Source organism: Amblyomma maculatum, chromosome 2, assembly GCF_055883805.1.
Source record: "Amblyomma maculatum isolate TAMU_Amacu chromosome 2, ASM5588380v1, whole genome shotgun sequence".
NCBI classification, from domain to species: Eukaryota; Metazoa; Arthropoda; class Arachnida; order Ixodida; family Ixodidae; genus Amblyomma; species Amblyomma maculatum.
The window spans coordinates 153,710,736-153,730,178 of record NC_139345.1 but is presented as its reverse complement, the minus strand read 5'-3'; positions in this window follow the sequence as shown (position 1 = coordinate 153,730,178).

The window sequence follows — 19,443 nt, the reverse complement described above, 5'->3', positions numbered from 1 at the left end:
GAAAAGGCTACAAATGACATAATACCACTCAAGTATGGCCTCATGTTCTAGTTCCCTAATGGCAATGGTTAAGGCTTAAAGAATTGTCTTCTTAACGAGACGGTGCGGCATAGAAGGTTTTTGGCTTCGGTAGATGGAAAGTTCTCTAAACGCACACCTAAAAGCACGGCTGACATTCGAGGCATTGATAGCCATCCCTTGTAGTTCAGAAAACAACAGCTTTCTTTTCACCACCGCTTTGCTCTAATGATTCCCTCTCAGCGTCAGTGTAGCTACCCGGCAGAGGCACAGGGTAGAAATGAAATAAAATGCCAACGCGAATGCGGTGATAGTGACGGTCTGGCCTGATTAGTTAAGGCAGTTGCTTAATGTGGCATAAAACGACAGTTGCGTATACATGGTCTGGCAGTCGTTAGTCGACAATCGCTGTATATATAGAGCCTATTTTTAGAGATAAGGTCCTATCAATTTACCCTGACACTCTTTGCCGAGTGCTTCTTAGTACGAGTTGCCCAGGAGAGTAGAAACTCTTAATCTAGATACCAGGCTAGGAACGTTTTTTCTTGATGCGAATCTTAATCTGAGCACTTTTGCAGAATGGAGAGGATAGCTATAATGCGTTCACTATAGCATTATACTTAATCTGTCTGGAATTTGCAACTGCTCTTAATGTAACGAATTATCAGCAGCAGAGGCTTTGGACACACACTTTTCTTAAAGCCCGATTTATTGCAGCTCCCTTTGGCACTCTAGTCTTGTTTTTTTAATGCCAACGCAACTCCTATAGTTTGGGGAATAGTAATGTTGTAGTGCCGACACCGCAGACAACCGTCGAGTCGATTGGTGTGGCACCGAAATGGCTTTTTAATGTCCTGTGCCCGAAAGTGTGCCGTCGATAGCAACAAGCGCACTCAGCGATCATCGGACATTAGAGAGCAGCATGCCTGCTGCTCGTGGTTGTGCTCATTAAAATGATAAATAACTATGTAAAATACGACATTAATTAATTATGTACAGCGCTCGTGCTGAATAGCTGCTTTATTATGCAGTTTTGATGTAGCACTTTATATAATGTTCATTAATTTTTTCATGTGGTGAGAAAATTGTTAACCATACTAATTTTTACCGTCAGCCAGATTACGCCCACTGCAGGGAAGAGGTCTTTTCCACAATCCTCCAACAAACCCGGCCCTGTGCTAGCGGCATCCACTTGACTCCTGGAAACTTCTTAGCCTCATCTACCCATCCAATTTTCTGCCTCCCTCTGAAACCTTGATTGCCAAGATCAAGGTTTCAACGGAACAAATTTCGCACATGATCAGAAGAGTAACGAACAGAAAAAGAGGATTCGAGGAGGACGATGCACTGACGCTCGTCCAGGCCTTCGTGACGTCGCGCATCGTTTAAGCGGCGCCGTACATGAAGTCACTCAAGAAAGACAGGGACCAGTTGAACATCATTATACGCAAGTCAACAAAGATGGCGCTCGGCATACCGACGTAATCTTCGACCGGCAAGCTTCTCGGCATGGCCAAGCGCAACGACGTTGAAGAGTTAATAGAAGCTCATCTGTCTAATCAAAGAGTCCGGCTCAGCCAAACTTCGGCGGGACGTCGCGCTCTTTCAAAGTTGGGCTGGCAAGAGGCAGACCGGAAGGAAACGGGACCGTTACCCAGGTTGTGGGCGCATAAAATCGTGAGTAAACCGCTGCCTCGATACATGAGGCCGGGTCGTAACGACGGCCGCAGAACGGCTCGCATAGCGGCTTTGATGGATATACATTAGAGAAAAAAGAAGAAGAGGAACAGGGTGCCACTCTCTTCACAGACGCTTCGTTACACATGTTTTCATCGAAAGCCACGCTGGCAGTTACGACGCGGAATATGCTCGTAACCTGCGCCTCTATTGAGACGTCTTTTCCAGAGGTGGCAGAAGAGGCCGCGATAGCGCTTGCACTCGCGCAGCCCAAAGTGGGAAGAACTGTCACCGACTCGCAAAAGCGTATAACAATTACAGAAAGGAATGGGTGTCTCTCGCGGCATTAAGAATTCTCAGAAGTAAACGCGACTTTCCTGAAAGAAAATTTGAGATGATATGGATACCGCCTCACTGTGGGCTGGAGGGCAACGAGCTTGCCCACCAGTTCGCCCGAGAGATAGAACACCGGGCAGAGGAAGGTGAGCCACAGTCCATTACTAGTTATAAGGAAATTACGAACTATTACATGACGGAGAGGCGACGTTACCCCGACCCTCACAAATCGCTTACCAGAGAACAGCAAGCGATCGACAGGCAGATACACGCAGGATCCTTCCCGCACCCTTACCTTCAACACAAGATGTACCCGGAAAGGTACCAGAAGGAATGTGATTTCTGCAAGACTGAGATAGGCACGCTCCAACATGTCATTGGAGTATGCAACTTCATCAAGGAAATCCCCCCCACCTCTTACCTGCCCCACTACTCCACCACCCCATCCCTCATCCTCCCTTACCGAGCGATGGGAGACCTTGCTAACCAGCCGCGCCGTAGAAGACCAGCTCGTCCTGATGTCCAGGGGCCAGGCGGCCAGGGATGCATATGAGTCCCGTGAAGATGGAACCACTCCCATCGGCGGCGTCTAAGCAGACGTCGTATTTAGCTCGAGCAAATAAAGTTGTTTCTCTCTCTCCCTCTGCTACACTTTCCTTTTCTTGGAATCTAATTTGATACCCGTAGCGACCGCCGGTTATCCTCACTCCGCATTATATGCCCGGCCCATGCCTAAATGTTCTTCTGGATTTCAACTAGAATGTCATTAACTAGATAATTTTCTTTAACCCGGTGCGCAAGCTTTTTAGCGCTTAAAATTAAATTTTACATTTTTCGTTACATAGCTCTCTGCGTTGTCCTCAAGCTATGTAGAACACTCTTTGTTAGCCTTCACGTTACAGCCAGAAAGTTTAGTAAGGTAAGGTAATGCGCAAAATTATATACTTTCCCCTTGAAGCATAAATTATGCTTCGTGTTCCTTTTTATGCTGGGAATTGCCTTTCCTATTGGGAATATAATGTGTGTCCTGGGGATAAAATAAAAAATAAAGATACGAAGAACATTTCAGGGGCATTAGACATACGCACGTGTTCAAACTCACCAACTCCCTGTCGAAGGCAACAGGCAGTGTGCATCTCGTCGCCGGAACCCGTAAGACCTATGTGCCTGTATAAGGAGTATCTCTAAATTCAGCATGTCTCATTATCGCGAACGTCGTCATGGTTTAGGCAGGCTTTGCCATTTTTGGGGCTGGAATGTCACTAACAACTGGGCAGGCTGCTGGTTAGGGGGCGCCATTCTGTCATCTCTAGCTGACATCGAAGAGGTCTTGCAACGTGAACAACGGGGAGCTAGTCTGTTTTTTAGCAGGGGAAGACATGAGGGCTGCTTTTAGATAGTATTTGCTTTCTGGACGCATTGCACTTGGTGCACTCAACTCAAACTACATCCGCAGTAATTGAGGCGTTGGGCAGCGTGTGCGGCAACCGGCCACCAGGGACGATTGTTTAGGTAGCCTTCTGCAATCTTTCGTCACTGGTAGTTGTGGCGTCTGTGGGGCTCACCAAGAAGATGTACAGTTGTTGCTGTATAGCAGAGCTAGGTTGTTCAAGGTCCCGTATATATGCTTTAGTGCTGAACTTGGAGAACAATTTTTACAGATGTCATTCAAGGAGACGACGCCTCTTTTGCTCTGCTGGTTGAAAATCTATTTGCTTTGTGCACTCGCATAGTAGTCAGAGCGTAAACAAGCGTTCTATTGCCTCGGCGTAGATAACGATGTCTCATTTGGGAGTGCAAGGTACATGTAAAGAAATATTTCTGCTGTGCCCTTGCTTCTGTCATACGCTGTCTCAATGGTGCGTTCTAAAAATTATCAACCATAGGCATCATTATGTTATTCTAGCGTAAAAAGCAGTTACGATAGTTACTTCAAAACGTAGCTCCATGTCTTCATGCAACTCTCATTAATCTTATACCAAGTTTGCGCAGTGCCGTCGTCAATGATGCCGACGCATCAAACATCAAACTTGTAATATTGCCGGTTGAACTTTGCCAATTAACGAAACTGGTTCAGATAGTCGTGAGCGTCTTCATTGCTTTCTCATATCTGCAAGAATAGTTGAACTACTAACACGGAATGCTCAATGCCTCCCCTGAATCAAACTAATGCGCTCTTGAAGCTTACAAGAAAGTTTAACGATTTTGTGGCAATGCTGCGGGAGCATCCTCAGCAAAGCACATCGGTTTTCCAAAGTCACAGCCGCGGAAGTTGGCGAGTTTGCTTTGTTGGTCATCGATGCCTATCTTATGGAGGCAGTTGAATGTTGTTTGAATACATAACCACATTACGCAGTTGTTTTCTTGATTTCATAGTTTATTGGCCTCCTACATGTTGTTTACTTCAGAGTTGGACAAAAAAGGAACGGCTCTTGTAAGGCGCGCACTGTCGCCTTTTTCTGCAAAAAAAAGAATAAAATTGAACGGCTTAAAGCAATTCAAGAGCCATGACATAAATGGAAATGTCTTTCTTCCCGACAATAAAACAAAGCATTATCCATTTGTTGAGCAGACATGCACCGCGGAAATAGCGATTGCAGGAATCCCGAATAATAATTATTTACGTAGAGTATTTTAGGTCACAAATACCCTGCACCGCGGAAATAGCGATTGCAGGAATCCCGAATAATAATTATTTACGTAGAGTATTTTAGGTCAGAAATACCCTTTATAATCCTTATGACATTCCGCGGGATTGAAGAGTAGAGGAAAGCAGCGCGTTAGAGGTTCCCACCAACAAGGAAAGGATGTTTCGCTAGCCCACCCAAAATAAAAATTGGGTAAAGAGAAAAGCTGCACAAAACATATTGTGAACAAAGCATAAGCAGCGTAAGAACGGCAGTGGATGCTATAATACATCAAGACCCAACCAAAATTTAAGAGGGTTCGATTTTCAAGGTAGGTATGTTTAGCATTGCAATTAGATTGGCCAATGTCAAAACTGAAGTAGGGTTGTTCTCAACACTTCCTTAGCCCACTTCAAACATGGTATTGGCCCACCCACAAAATTCGGGAGGCAAACCTCAAAACTGTTTTGCCCATTTCGTGAATTGAGCTTACCCATGTCCACAATTTCTTTGGCAAACAAAGTTTGATAATCCCGCCCCAAAATTTCCCGCTGTCCAGTTCGAGAACTGTGCTGTCTTACGTTCAAAACCGACTAGACCTGTTTTCAAAATGGACTTTTCCCACGCGCAAATATGGATGGCCCACTCCAAACATTCTCTTTGCCCATTTAAAAAAATTCAGTTCGCGCGCATCCACAGCGGACCTGCAACTACCCAAAATGAACAGGACGCATTTGCAGTCCTGGTGCCGCATATGTAAACATATGTAAGCCTTCAAAACGAACATGGCTCATTCTGTAAATTTTGTGGCCCACCCTCGAAATCAGCAGTACATCTGAAAGCCATAGTAATATATGAAAAGATATTTATTTAAGATCACAATACTACTTTGGGTGGCTATTGGATGACTAAAACTACGTGTCATATCTTCTTTTCTTTTTTTGGGCTAAGAACGTTCTCGGGACGTCTGTGTACTTTCGACAAACCATAAAAATTGACGCTGTTCAAAAGCTAAAGGAGGTAAATTATTATGTTTGATGAATTAGCTGTGAAGGCCTTACATTGCATGGACTCAAGGGCCTTACCATCGCTATCTTTTGAACTTTATTAGAACAGCTAACCTTTTTTTTTTTCATTTAATGCCCCCTTTAATGTTTTACATATTCCATTATGCCCTGAGGCAAAAAACAACGTTATTAAAAAAAGTTGAAGGCCTTTAAACTTCGACAGGATTTGTGGAAATGGATCGACGAATATAATCACAAAACCGTTTCGTTATTTCTGAAGGCAAACTGTTGCCGTGGACTCTTTGTATGCGTTGAGCCAAGGGCCAAATGGCTACCTAAAGTTACGCTTTTCAATTCCTTGCTACGTCTTGTTCTTCCTTTCCTCCTAATACCCCTGCATATAGCTCATGGGGATGATCCCTTACACGAGCTCGTACAGTTCAAGGGCTCCTTGGGGTACCTTGAGTGCTTTAATCGTAGGGGAAAGGTTTTAATTGTGTCACTCTTCCTTTCTTCTTGTTTTGTATATACATCATTTTTATTTGTGTATCATTTTTGCTTGCGGTACGTGTTTAGTGAATGGTCAGTGACTCCTGGATTGCATGGTTCTGCCAAAATGCCCAACCGAGAGGGTCGGTGCTACGAAAATTAGTCGCATGCGCATGTGTAAGCTCGCAGCATTCTCTTTACTATCTGATTCTGCACTATTATGCTGCAAATGAATGACATTTTACCCGGAAGCGCTGTTATTTTAGTATGAACATTACCAGGGGACACCTAAAGTCCCGGCTGAGTCATATGGCTTTGGATACGGCTTTTTCTCTTTACGACCCCACCGAGCGGCAGGGGAGATTAGCTGAAGAAAAACACATTTGGCTGTCCACTCCCGAATAACCATTCCTAGTTTGGCAGAAGACTACGCAATGACTAGAGAGAACCAACAGGCTCTTCATTTTCTTTCGCAAAGGGAATCCTTACAGCGGAGGATCAAATTTCACAGCTTCGCTCATGGTCTGCCACAATACAATGCTTGTATGCACTTCGGAAATGGGGAGCTAACAAAGAGTGTCTTACACTGAAGTATCACGCCGTAAGAACGTAATATGGGATGCACTTAATGAAACCTGCAGATATATTGCCCATCGGACTGCTGACTTGCGGCAGGAAATCGAGATGTCACAACAATAGTAGAGAGATTCACCTGCCGGAGTCCTACTAGCGTATATCTACCTATAACTGTTTACTGGAGGCCACATTGGCACACTCATTAGCAGGGGAAGGTTGATATGGTGTCACTGCGCATGCGTAGGTGGAGTACGGTCAAGCAGTGCACATCTTCGTTAGAACAGGTCCGCTATCCTAAATCTCTCTAACATATGATCTGTTGATTAAAGAAGTATGGTACCAAAATTTGGCTCGCTTTTCAACTTGATGATATGTAAGCCAAAACAACACAAGGATCCCCAAGTGGCTTCTATAAAAGAAATAATTTAAAGTTATGACTGAAGTTTATCTATTGTTCCTTGAACTAGTCCTAACTTATTTTTTTCGTGTTATATTCATCCTATTATTTTCAGAAATTTGGAATCAGCATGGATACCCCTTTCGCGCCGACGTGCGAGAATATAGTCATTAGAGTTCTAGAATCCATTATAATTAATTCATCTGAGGAAAAACCATTTATACACCTTCGCTACATTGACGATACTTGCAAGATATTGCAAGACGTTTCAAAATCACTCCAGTCGTTGGTCTCGCATCTTAATATTTATCACAATCACATTAAATTCACTTGTCAGTCGTTGCAATTAAAAGCCGACTTTCTCGACAGCACGTTGTCAGTGGAAAATGGAAAAGTTAAAACTTCCTTGTAGAGAAATCCAACGGATAGGCAACACTACCTAGGTTTTACGAGTCATCATCTGAGGCATTGTAAGCAAGGAATATGTGTAGGACAGGCGACACGGTTTAGAAGAATATGTAGCGATGATAACGACTACCTAAACAACTACATTCATTGAAGGCAACACTAATTCAGAGGAGTTATCACGGTTACTCGCTTGATGTGGCCCTAGAAAAAGCACATTAAACCGCAACGATGGGGTCAAGAAACGACCAAAGGCCAATACTGAACGCCAGGCTTCTTTTGCAACGTTGCAGAAATACCACTTCATGCAAACGTGTAATGAAGGCCTCAAGAAAATATTCCTGGAGGCACCAAGGGTAACATACAAACGTAACACAACCCTCAGACATATTCTAGCACACTCTAAACCGACAACAAGCATCCAAAACAAGCACATCCTTACTCTCGATCAAGATTTTAGACGTGTAATCAAATAGAAGAAGACACCGCGGTTAAGCGTAATGCAAGCGATTTCAATTTTCACATGAAATCAGACTTTATTTGCACATCTTCATAAGTTGTACACATTCTCGAATGCTCATCCTGTCATTAAGAGTACTGCGAAGAGACAGGGCAACCAATGAACATAAGGCTTAATGGCCATCGGGCAGACACAAAGAAAAACCTCCCGAAAGCAGTTTCCGGGCATACAAATCCGAAAGGCCATAAGTTCGAAAAAATGAATTATATATCCTCCAGTCAGGCTTTAAACCTGCAAGGAACAGAAATGCAGAGAGGCAAATCTAATCTATAAATTTAGAACATTGGAACCAGCAGGAATAAACATCTCTAAAGGAACGTTAGAATCCTTTAAATATATTCACTCTGCTGTATAACTATTTGAAAAACATTCGGATATAGCTATAAATGTACAGTTTATGCACAGCAAATGTACACTCTGTCGCCCCTGCACAATAGCAAAGGCTGCATGTGTTTCTCCAAACAGGTTTACTTCTTATCACTTCTTATCTGAGTTGGCCCTTGAATCCGCCCTTTTTTTGAGTGACAGGTATGGTTCACTGTGCCGTTATTATTCTGTTCCTCTGTCCTCCCCCCTTCCGCAATGCACGACACGACGTTTTTGAGAATTGTTCCCCTGCAGATTTATTCCTTATAAGAACCCTTTGGAATGCTTGTTCTCCCTTCTTAAGAAAGGTGTGTCTGTATGGAATGTACTTTACGTTGTGACTATAATATATCATACCCTGCATTGTAGATTTTCCTGATGCTGCTGCTTTTATTTCTTTTTCGGGCAATAGAATCACTAGTTCCAGGATGAGAAATACGTATCGAAGAAAGAATATATATATATATATATATATATATATATATATATATATATATATATATATATATATATATATATATATATATATATATATTGTAATGTCACACCAACGCTCGGTGACTTTCGATGGTGACAAAGACGACGATCGTATGTGGAAAGGCGCGTGCTAAAAAAGAAGACGGCAGACAAAAGACGAAGACGCAAGAGACTGAGGCGCTAGTTAAACGGTCGACCTGAGCACCGACCTGAGCTTCAACGCACCCTTACAATATATATATATATATATATATATATATATATATATATATATATATATATCCCAAGTTGCGAACATGCCCACGCGAAACGTCATCCGGCCGCCATCGAGCAGCCCCTGGGCCTCTCCTGTTCTCGTCAGGAGAAAAAGGTGGTTCTGTGTGGTTTTGCGTGGAATACCGGGTCCTTAATACGATAACCAGTGAAGATGTTTCCCGCTACCACGCGTCGATGTCGCACTCGACTGTCTTCAGGGAGCAGGCTATTTCTCAAGTCTGGACTTGAGCTCGGGATATTCGCGAATTCCCATGCATGAATCCGACAAGGACAAGACTGCATTTGCTACTCTCGATGGTCTTTATGAATTTAATGCAATGCCTACGGTTTATGTAATGCTCAAGACACACTCGAGCGCATGATCGACACAGTGCTTCGAGGAGTGAAATGGAAGACGTGCTTGTGTTATCTAGACGATATTATGAACTTTTCGTTAGCCTTCGCCCAGCACTTCAAGCGTCTTACAGAAGCTCTTACCCGTCTGGCAAGAGCCAGTCTCCAGCTCCATGCCATTTCGCCAGCAAAGCCATCACAATACTCGGCCATGTCGTTAGTAAGGCGAACATACAGCCCGATCCCGACATAATTGCAGCTGTAAATAATTTCCCTCAGCCCAAACGCCAGAATGAACTGCGCAGCTTCCTCGGGTTGGCGTCGTACTTCCGACGTTTTATCCGAAACATTGCTTCTATTGCGACCCCTTTACACAACCTCCTGAAGCCTGATATGCTTTTCTTATGGTCCAATGAATGTGAACAGGCCTTCCAATTGCTCAAGCAAGCACTCACTTCAACTCCTGTGCTTCGACATTTTATGAGACATTTCCCACCATTCTTCATACTGACGCCTGTGGATAAGGCATCGGTGCCGTTCTTTTGCAACGGAACGCTGCGTCCGAAGAGCAGGTTGTGGCATACGCTAGCCGTTCTCTCACAGCAGTAGAACGTAACTACAGAATTACGGAAAAAGAATCCCTTGCCGTTGTTTAGTCTGTCCAAATCTTTCGAGCATATTTGTATGGCCGCCCCTTCAGAATCGTCACCGACCATCATGCGCTCTGTTGGCTGTCGTCATTAAGGAACTTATCAGGTCGGCTCGGCCACTAGGTGCTATGTTTACAAGATTATACCTTCACCATCACGTACAAATCGGACAGAAAACACCTGGATGCAGACGCCCTCTCTCGTTCCCCACTGTCTTCTACTCCAACCAACTCCCAAGCAGCCACTACACTCTGCCCCTTACGTCAGCCTTCCGGTGATTGTCCAGATGTTGCATCCATCGAAGCCTCTCCGTTGGACCTATAAGCAGTAATTTTCAGGCATTGCAGCAGGCTAATCCGTACTGCAGCACAATTATCGCTCGCTTCTGTGGTCAATCACCCGCACATAACAGTCACCTGCATCGTCAGCTTCGCCTTTTCTGGTTTCAACACGGGACGCTTTACCGCTCTGTATACCACACGACTGGTCACCGGTGGTTTCACGTTGTTCCTCGCTCTCTCCATAATCGAGTGTTGGAGGCTTACTGTGACGATACCACTGCCGGTCATTTAAGACACCACGAGACGCACGACCGTATAAAAAGCCGCTACGTTTGGCCCGGACTTTCTGCCAGCGTCGCTAAATACTTATCATTATGTGCGCCTTGCCAACATCGTAAGCGGTCAACATTCCTTCCTGCCGGCCCCATGCAATCTCTTCCTTACCCCTCCATGCTTTTCGATTCTGTCGCCATTGACTTATTCGACCCCCTACATCTCACCGCCGCTGGTCGTCGATGGGTTGTAACCGCCATTGACAATCTAACGCGCTACGCTGCAACAGCCGCTCTTTGCTCCGGTGCCACTTGTGAAGTTGCCGAGTTTTTCCTGCGAGCGATCGTCTTGCGTCATGATGCTCCTCGTATCTTGATTAGTGATCGTGAGAAGACATTTCTTTTCCACCGTGTACAAGACATCTTCTAGTTATCATCCTCAGACTAATGCTCTCATCGAACGCATTCACCGCACCTTGTCCGAAATGATATCCATGTACTTCAGTCCAGACCATAACAACTGGGACATTAGTTTGCCTTTCATTACCTATGCCTATAATTCCGCCGTTCAACGCACCACTGGCTACAGCCCATTCTTTTTAGTTTAAGGGCCTCAACCAACAATTCTATTCGACACGTACCAACTTCTTCCCTGCTTTTGCCTCCCCATCTGCATTGTTGGGCGACCAGTTTTCTACACGTATGGCCCATTACCGGCAAATTGCTCGCCGGAACAATGCAGCTGCCCAGCAAGAACGGAAGCAACTCTATGACCAACCCCACCGCACTGCCTCCTTCTCAACCGGAGACGAAGTGTTACTCTGGACGCCGATCCGCACGCCCGGATTGTGCGAGAAGTTCCTCCATCGCTATATCGTTCCTTAGCCCGTGCTTCAGCAAACATCTCCCGTGAACTACCGCGTTTTTCCATCGCATACTGTCGCCGATCGGCGTCGGCGCTCGAAGTTGTTCATGTTTCGCGCATGAAGCCGTAAACCCGCTGACCCGCTTTCATCTAAACAGCGACCAGTGTGGCCGCTTCCTTGACGGGGGGATTTGTGTGAGCGCTTTACCAGAACTTTCACCTCTTTCACTGGTACATACGCACCATCGTCACCTTTCACAGCGGTGTTCGCAAGATCACGCGAAGCTTTCCAGACAATTCTACTTGTAAAAGTGTTGGCTACAGCTGGGAACTGAGGCACCCCCCCCCCCCTCTACTTTTGTTCAGTGTTCTTTTGTGCAGGTGTAAGCAAGTCATGAAAACTGAGGGTGAAGACGAAGATATAAAGAAACCTTGATTGAGCCTCTTGACCGCGCAAGAAAAGTATTATATTAATTAGGCGGATTTTTACTTCGCGTTACGCCATGTTTAAAATCGATGTAACATGGCAGCTCTTTGTTAAAATTTGGTTTCTAAGAGGATTTGGCAAAAATTGGTTTCTTAAAGGCATTTTTCCAGGTATCAAACTAGGGTTCATACTCAAGCATGCGTAACTTTAAAAATGTTCTGCACACTCTTGTCAGAAAATATAGGGTTTAAGCAAAACAAACATTTTCTATGGGCGTTACTTGATGATAAAAATTTTAACTTGATGATAATAAATATTTTAGTCATTTTTTTAAAAGTAACATACGTGGCAATTTTCTTCAATCAGAAAAGAAAAAGTAAAAAAAAAAAAACAAAAACGTTCCGCGTCTTTTCATCCAGTTTATTTCTTGGAAAAGTTCATATTACAATATATAAAAACATCTTTAAGCAGGGCAGAGGAAAACGAAAAAAGTTTTGTAAGGTACCTGGTAAATTTCAGAGTGCTATTGTTCTATGATTATTTTGAAGGCCGGTTTGATAAAGATTTTTCTAAAGCGCGACAGAGCCGAAATAACGAAATTAAAATGACTGAATTGCTTAGCAGCTATTCATGGACATGCATTAGAGCAGTTTCTGTAATCGAGATCTTCGCCATTAGGCTATTAAGAAACGAAGGGGGATGTGAAAGAAAAATCGGATACCAGCCTCGCATAAAGCTTCGTAAAAATCTCCATTCAGCTGTTATCCGGTGTAATTGCATTGCCCGACTGATTACATTAGGGCAAATAGCTATTTGGGCTTCCACGTAGTTGAAGTTAAACTTGAGTTTATCCATTACTTTTTGGTACAAGACAAACATGTTCACTACAGCTGGAGCTAAAGGCGTATACTGATAAAGTTATGTTTATGTCAGAAAGCTGTGGAGGAATTTCGAAAATTTCATGTCAAGAGGGCATATGAAATTTAGTTTCCGACAACACGGCCTAGTAATCAAAGCCGCCTTGCACCTTGAGTAAAATAAATATCGAAAGTCATAGAAAATCACGAGGGTACATTACAGGTCAGTATTACGTTGCAATATCATCACAAAAAAGTATATAACCAAAGCAGGCTGGAACATTTCTGCAGCTAATTTCTTAGGTCTATGCTTTGCAATTGCGATGCGCAGAAAGAAAAATGAACCTGTTTTGTTGCGTTTTTTTTTGCATGCAGTTCACAGATACAAAATTTACACATTTACTTAAATTGCACTTCTTGGTATTTCAAAGATAAACCGCGGCAGTCAGTTGCTGTGATGTCTAAATGATCATTGTTCGGAATTGCCAGTGCCTTTCGTATTAGCGCTGCAGGTGCATGGCGGTTTCTTTTTTTTATATTCTTTACAAGAGACTTCCGTTCAGCGGATTTTGTTCTATCAGAAATGCTCGTAGCGAGAGCGACAGTATATGGTAATTACTATTCGCTGACGGCTCATCTTTCCCGCCCTGCCATGCTGTTCAACAGCTTGGTTTACACTACTATGGGTTCCGCTGCTCTTAGCATAGTAACGAGAAAAACAAGTGTGGACAATGCTGGAAACCAATACTTAAGCGCGGGTCTTTGGAGTATTAATTGGTTAGTCAGTTTTTAAGTGTTCTGTTAGAGAATTTCATGAACATTAAGAACATAGGTCCATTTCGCCCCAATTTTTAAGACACGCGACCTGAATATGCAATAGAAACACGCCACACTAAACTGTGAGTAAATCCAATTGTGATGTTGGACGTAAAATATCTTTAAAGCAACAGTGCGACTCACTACCTCTTTTTCACGGGTTGCTTCGTAGGTATGTAAAATGTGTCCCTGTACAGGGTAGTTCACAATCTTAGGGGGAACACGCGCAGATGTGATCGCTCTCTTCGAAGCGCAGTAGCGTCCCTATGCGGCCGCATGCGAAGCGGAGCCGGCATTGAGAGACCTAGGGGGGATGTTTCGAATGACCTGCTGATTAGATTTTTTGCGTGGCCGGGTCGGACGCAATAGCGCCTTGAAGAGAATGGCCACGGGCTCGCGTGTTCAACGCAACAGTAGACGATGCTGTACTCTGCTGCGTTCTGCAAGTTTTTCTTGCCAATTGCGCGCGATCCTTATGCAAGATTGTAAGTGCATCAAACGTGAGAGTACATTTGCTTATGCTCGCCAAATCTTGTATATACATCGGTTTCATAAGAAGTCGGTCAAGTCGTTGGCTTGGCAAATGCCTTGAAACATTGCTTGCTTAAGCAGCCAATTTTCTTCCGATAAAGTAAAAATAAGGCAGTCTGTCATGGCTCCACAAATATTTTTGGACTATGCTTATTGCCTATTCTTCCCGAGAAGCAGTCAGAGGATAGCGTGCGCCAGAGATATTTAAAAAGTGGTCTAGGCTGCACCCATGATTGGAGCCTAAGTGTTCCGCTGCAGTTACGGAGTCGAATGTCGAAAACAGATCAGGGACGACTCCTATTCGCTCGCCCTTTTTTTTAATTGATCAGATAACACAAAAGTGTGTTACGCAGAAGCCTGCTCAGTAGTTTCGCAGCTCGCATATCAAAGGCATTTATGCGATGTAGTCAACATATTTTATACCCATTTAAAACACTTATTAGAAATTAGAAATAAAAGTAAGCATGGCTCTTTTGTTAAGTCAATTTTTTTAAATAAGCCGTATTAATCAACTCTCCAACCTCTGTGCTAACAATATACAGATGATCTCGGTAAAAACGTTTGTTACTTCAAAAGACGGTATTTATTATTGTTTTTCATAGGCTGTTTTAGTATTTCAAGTTCGATTGCATAAACTGGGTTGACAGTAAGTAGCGGGATTCAAAGTTTATTACCAGGGAAATAATTATCGTAGCCCTGCCAGTAACAATTTTCAAATTTTTGCTTTGAAATTTGGACCAAGTTAGGGACGTAGATTATATAAATCATTTACTGAGCCATTCGTGCACCGATTACCCGCAAATGCGGTTGCTATGTGATTTTCAATCATGGTAAATACGTACGTGTACTGTGCGCAACTAAGGCAACGTTCAAGTGACATCCCATTTTTTTACTGACCGCTCTGAGGTAGTTGCTACAAGAAGCTCCAATTCAGGATTATTGCGTCTCTAGAAGGCCAGCGGTGCGAGCTGTAGGCAGACGATACGTCTCGACTTCTTGATTGGTGATTGACGATACTTATTGCTTTCTTGTATTGTTTACCGACCTGAAGCTTGCTTTGAGCCCCATCAGGAACACAGTGCGGGAGAATAAAGAAAGGAACGGAAGGTAAGCACTTTTTTTTAGGACCACTGCATCAAACTTTAGAAAGGAAAGCCCATTCTGATATAGACTGTTTTTTGGTAGAAAACAAAATAGTAGCTGATGGCCTCCGCATGGGCAGGTATACAGTGAAATACTATATTTGCAGGTGGGCAAATGAACTGACGTTATCATTACAAACATAAAGTATAGTCACGTCCTTGCTTCGGCCGAATAGTAACTCAACTTGGCATAGAACTGTTGTGCTTGGACAAGCTGGCTAGGTTACCGTCTACTCATTGATAATACAGCTTAGGCTTGGAGCGCGGAAGCTGCATCACCAAGAATCCCAGCATTGGTGACGCTAGCGCAACGTGATGACGCTGAGCAGAGCACACGACGTCCGGTGCGTGTCGTCTGCAGCAGAAGAATCTTATCATCATCGTCATCATCATCATCACTGCAGGGCGAAGGCCTCTCCCATATTTCTCCAATTATTCCGGTTCTGTGCTAGCTGCATCCACTTGACCCCTGCGAACTTCTTAATCTCATCCATTCGCCTAATTTTCTGCCACCCCATGCTACGCTTTCTTTCCCTTGGAATCCAGTTTGTTACCCTAAGCGACCATCGGTTATCCTCTCTTCGCACTAGTTGTCCTGCCAATGTACATTTCGTCTTCTTAATTTTCGCTAGAAGGTCTTTAACTTTGAGTTAGTTCTCTGACCACACTGCACGCTTCTTATCTTTTAATGTTACACCTACTATTTTTCGTTACATAGCCCTCTGCGTTGTCCTGGACTTAAGTAGAACCCTCTTGGTTAGCCTCCACGTTTCAGCCCATGGTGAGTACAGGTAAGGTGCAACTGTTGTATACTTTCCTCTTGAGCGATACTGGTAAGCTGCTAGTCATAATCTGGGAGTGCTTGCCAAATGCGATCAATCCCAATCTTATTCTTCTTGTTATTTCCTTTTCATGGTCCGAATCTGTGGTTACTACTTGTCCTAAGTAAACATATTCGCCTACTACTTATAACACTAATACTAATACGCTATCTATAACTAATCTTATAACGCTGTCTAATTAGAATTTATGTCGCCCTTTTTCTTGCATTTTCTTTCCTGAAGCGATTGCTTGTATTCTCATGCAAGTGGCGCCGCAACAGGTAGGCCCTGCTGTAGAAAACAAATACTGAATCAACAAACTGAAGCGTAAACTGAAACTTGCAAAGCCGAAAACTCACGATGATGGCCCACTTTATGCACTGCCAAAAGGGGCTTCATGGATAATGCTGCTTGCTTCCGGTGGTTTTAGCTTGGGCGCTCAATGGGCCAGCCAACTACTAAAAGCTACCAGTTGGTATTACTGGCTATTACTGGGTATTAGTGGGTGGATGTTGCAGCAGATCTTAATTCACTGTTCCAGGGCGCTTCTTTCTAAGCAGTGTTATTAGCGTTTGGGTCTGTTTTAGGGGCGAAAAAAGAAAGGGAGCTTCAAAGAAAAAGAAGCTGAACAATCGCAAATCGAATTTAAGACCATACCTCCGAAGAGGACAAAGCTCGGCCTGTAATTACACGCTCCGTGTTTCGCATTTCACGCCGATAGGACACTGTGCTATATCGTGATGAAAACAAATATGCACTGTGGATGAAGGGCGCATGGTTTTGCGCACAATCAGCCCAGCCTAGCCTTGGCCCCTAATCAAAGATCCGGGCCCAAATTCGATATATTTACGCTGTGGCTAGACGAGTAGGTGAATCGATTAATCCCCTCTTTGGCGCTCATATGTCGTGCATCCGACGGGTTTTAGTTATGGCTGACGCTATCGCATCTAGTGCACGTTCCGATCTTAGGTTCTGGCCAGTGTGTGCAAGATAAGCACTTCGAGGCCTGGTAAAGCGTGCCGTGAATTGCTTGTATTCAACAATGAAAGCGTTAAGCACAGGTATATGCTCTTCGCGAGGTGGAGCTCTGCATAAAACAGGTTCAAGAGAAATTATAGAGGATGTAAAAGTGCGTTCAGCAAGTGCGCTCTGTTCAGCCTCCGTATAAGTAGGGACTGTACTACTGGCTCCTCTCCTTATTAGTTCTCAATGAAAAGCTTGCGTGTTACAGGACGCTTATTACACGCTGGACACGCTTGGGACCCGCACGGTGCGCGACATCGCCACCCAGCTAAAACATGGCTGCGGCACTACGGTGACTCCGATCGAAGGCACCTGCTCGCCTAGAAACCGACGGGGCATATTGGAGTTGGACGCGCACCCTCAAACTGGCTGGCTGGCTGGCTGGGGTTGACTGCTAAGAATGCCACGCTCTACGTTGTTTGCGTCCCTTTTCATATAGTATAGTTCGGCACATTGTGCCCTACAGATATTATGAAAAACAGTTGGCTTTGGATGGAGCCCTGATTTGACTACAATGGCGCCATCTCAAATATAACAATATCATAGATAATACTGCTCATTGCTAATGTTTGCATGCGTGAGAAGTATAAACACCTCGCTGCGCTGGAGTAGTGATCCTCGACCAGTTTTCCGCGGTACCCGAGTTTGAGCCCGACCACCGGCGCCTGCGTTCGATGGAGGCGAAACGAAGATTTGTCAGTATGCTCTGTGATGTCAGTGTAATGTAAATATCGCCAAACTTCAACATTACTTCGTAGCTCTCCAATACAACACTCTTGGTCGGTTTCCGGTTTCATTCTAATTTCTTCCCTTCCCTTACGGTGCGGTTTAGACGTCCACGCAACAAGTGTGACAGATACGGCGCCTTTGCATTCCTGTAAACCAATTGCTATTATTATTATTATTATTATTATTATTATTATTATTATTATTATTATTATTATTATTATTATTATTATTATTATTATTATTATTATTACACTGGCTAGGGGGTGCAGCTTCACAGGCCCTCTTGCAAATCAAATAATACTAAAACAGGTGAAAAATGAACCCTACAAACGTAGGGGTTGCATCCGCAAAAAAATATAACGCCATGCGCCTAAACCAATTTCTTCTGAACTTTCCAAGAAGGACAACAAAGAAAAATGTACATGAACTAATAGCTTATTTCCGTATCAATGCAAAACGCGCAGATTTTTTTTTCGGAGACATACATGTCGGTCGCACGCCTCTCAATATTGCTACCGAAGAAAAAAAAAACGGATTGTCAAGAATACACACTAAGCGGCATTCCTGCTCTGACGAGCGCTTTTCTGCAGAACAGACAGCTTCACACAAGATTTCAGTAACCAAGAAGGGGCGTTTCGGCTTCGTCTCAGTTCTCCATTTTTTTCTGGAAATGCAATCGGGTCTATTGGGCCGCATACTAGAAGAGTAGTGAAGAGAAGCCACAGCAACTTCCTTCTCCACCCCGACTCCAATTCGCGACTCCCCAGCGGTTTTAGAAAAAAAAAAAAAGCGCTCGGTCACCGACAGCTAAAGCTTTCGCTCAATTATCGTTTCAGCAGCGTTGAACCCTTCTAACTTTTTTCTTATTTTTCGCTGTATATTTATATCCCATTAACATTGGTCAGCCTTACGATGATGTCAGGAAATGTGGGTCAAAGCTTTTACAAAGAAGTACAAAACAAGCACCAAGACATGCATCTGATGACTATCAGGAAGCGCTGATTTCAGCCAGTTAGCACTCTGGTAATTTTCTTGGCAAATAATCCGTAAAAGGGCTAGGAAGATTGGTCGTACCAAGGCCGCTGTTTGCCATAAGTTTACATTACGTATGTTCGAATGCTAACCTAGAACAAGTTACCAGGATAAAAGTCCAATAGCCCAGTAAAAACGTTGCAAGCGGAAAACCGCGTTATTTAATATCTTGTTCACTGACACGAATGTTAGCGAGTTTTCAATGACACCATCTCTACTGGATAATGTAAGCTTGTTCTCCGGTGTTTTCTTTTTAGGGCATTTAATGTTGTCTCTCTCTATTTCTAGAAATAAATTTCCATCCCCTGTATTTGCTCTTGCTACTGTTCTTGCATTTTCGTTTCACGTTCTATTTTTGTTGTCGATGCTTATATTGCAATTTTGTGTGTCCCTACTTCCCTCTTTTGTCCCCATGCGCTAAGTGTAAAATAAATAAATTTGTTTGGCTAGGCTTGTGGAGAATAACGTCCAAACGTCACTCATGCTATAGAGG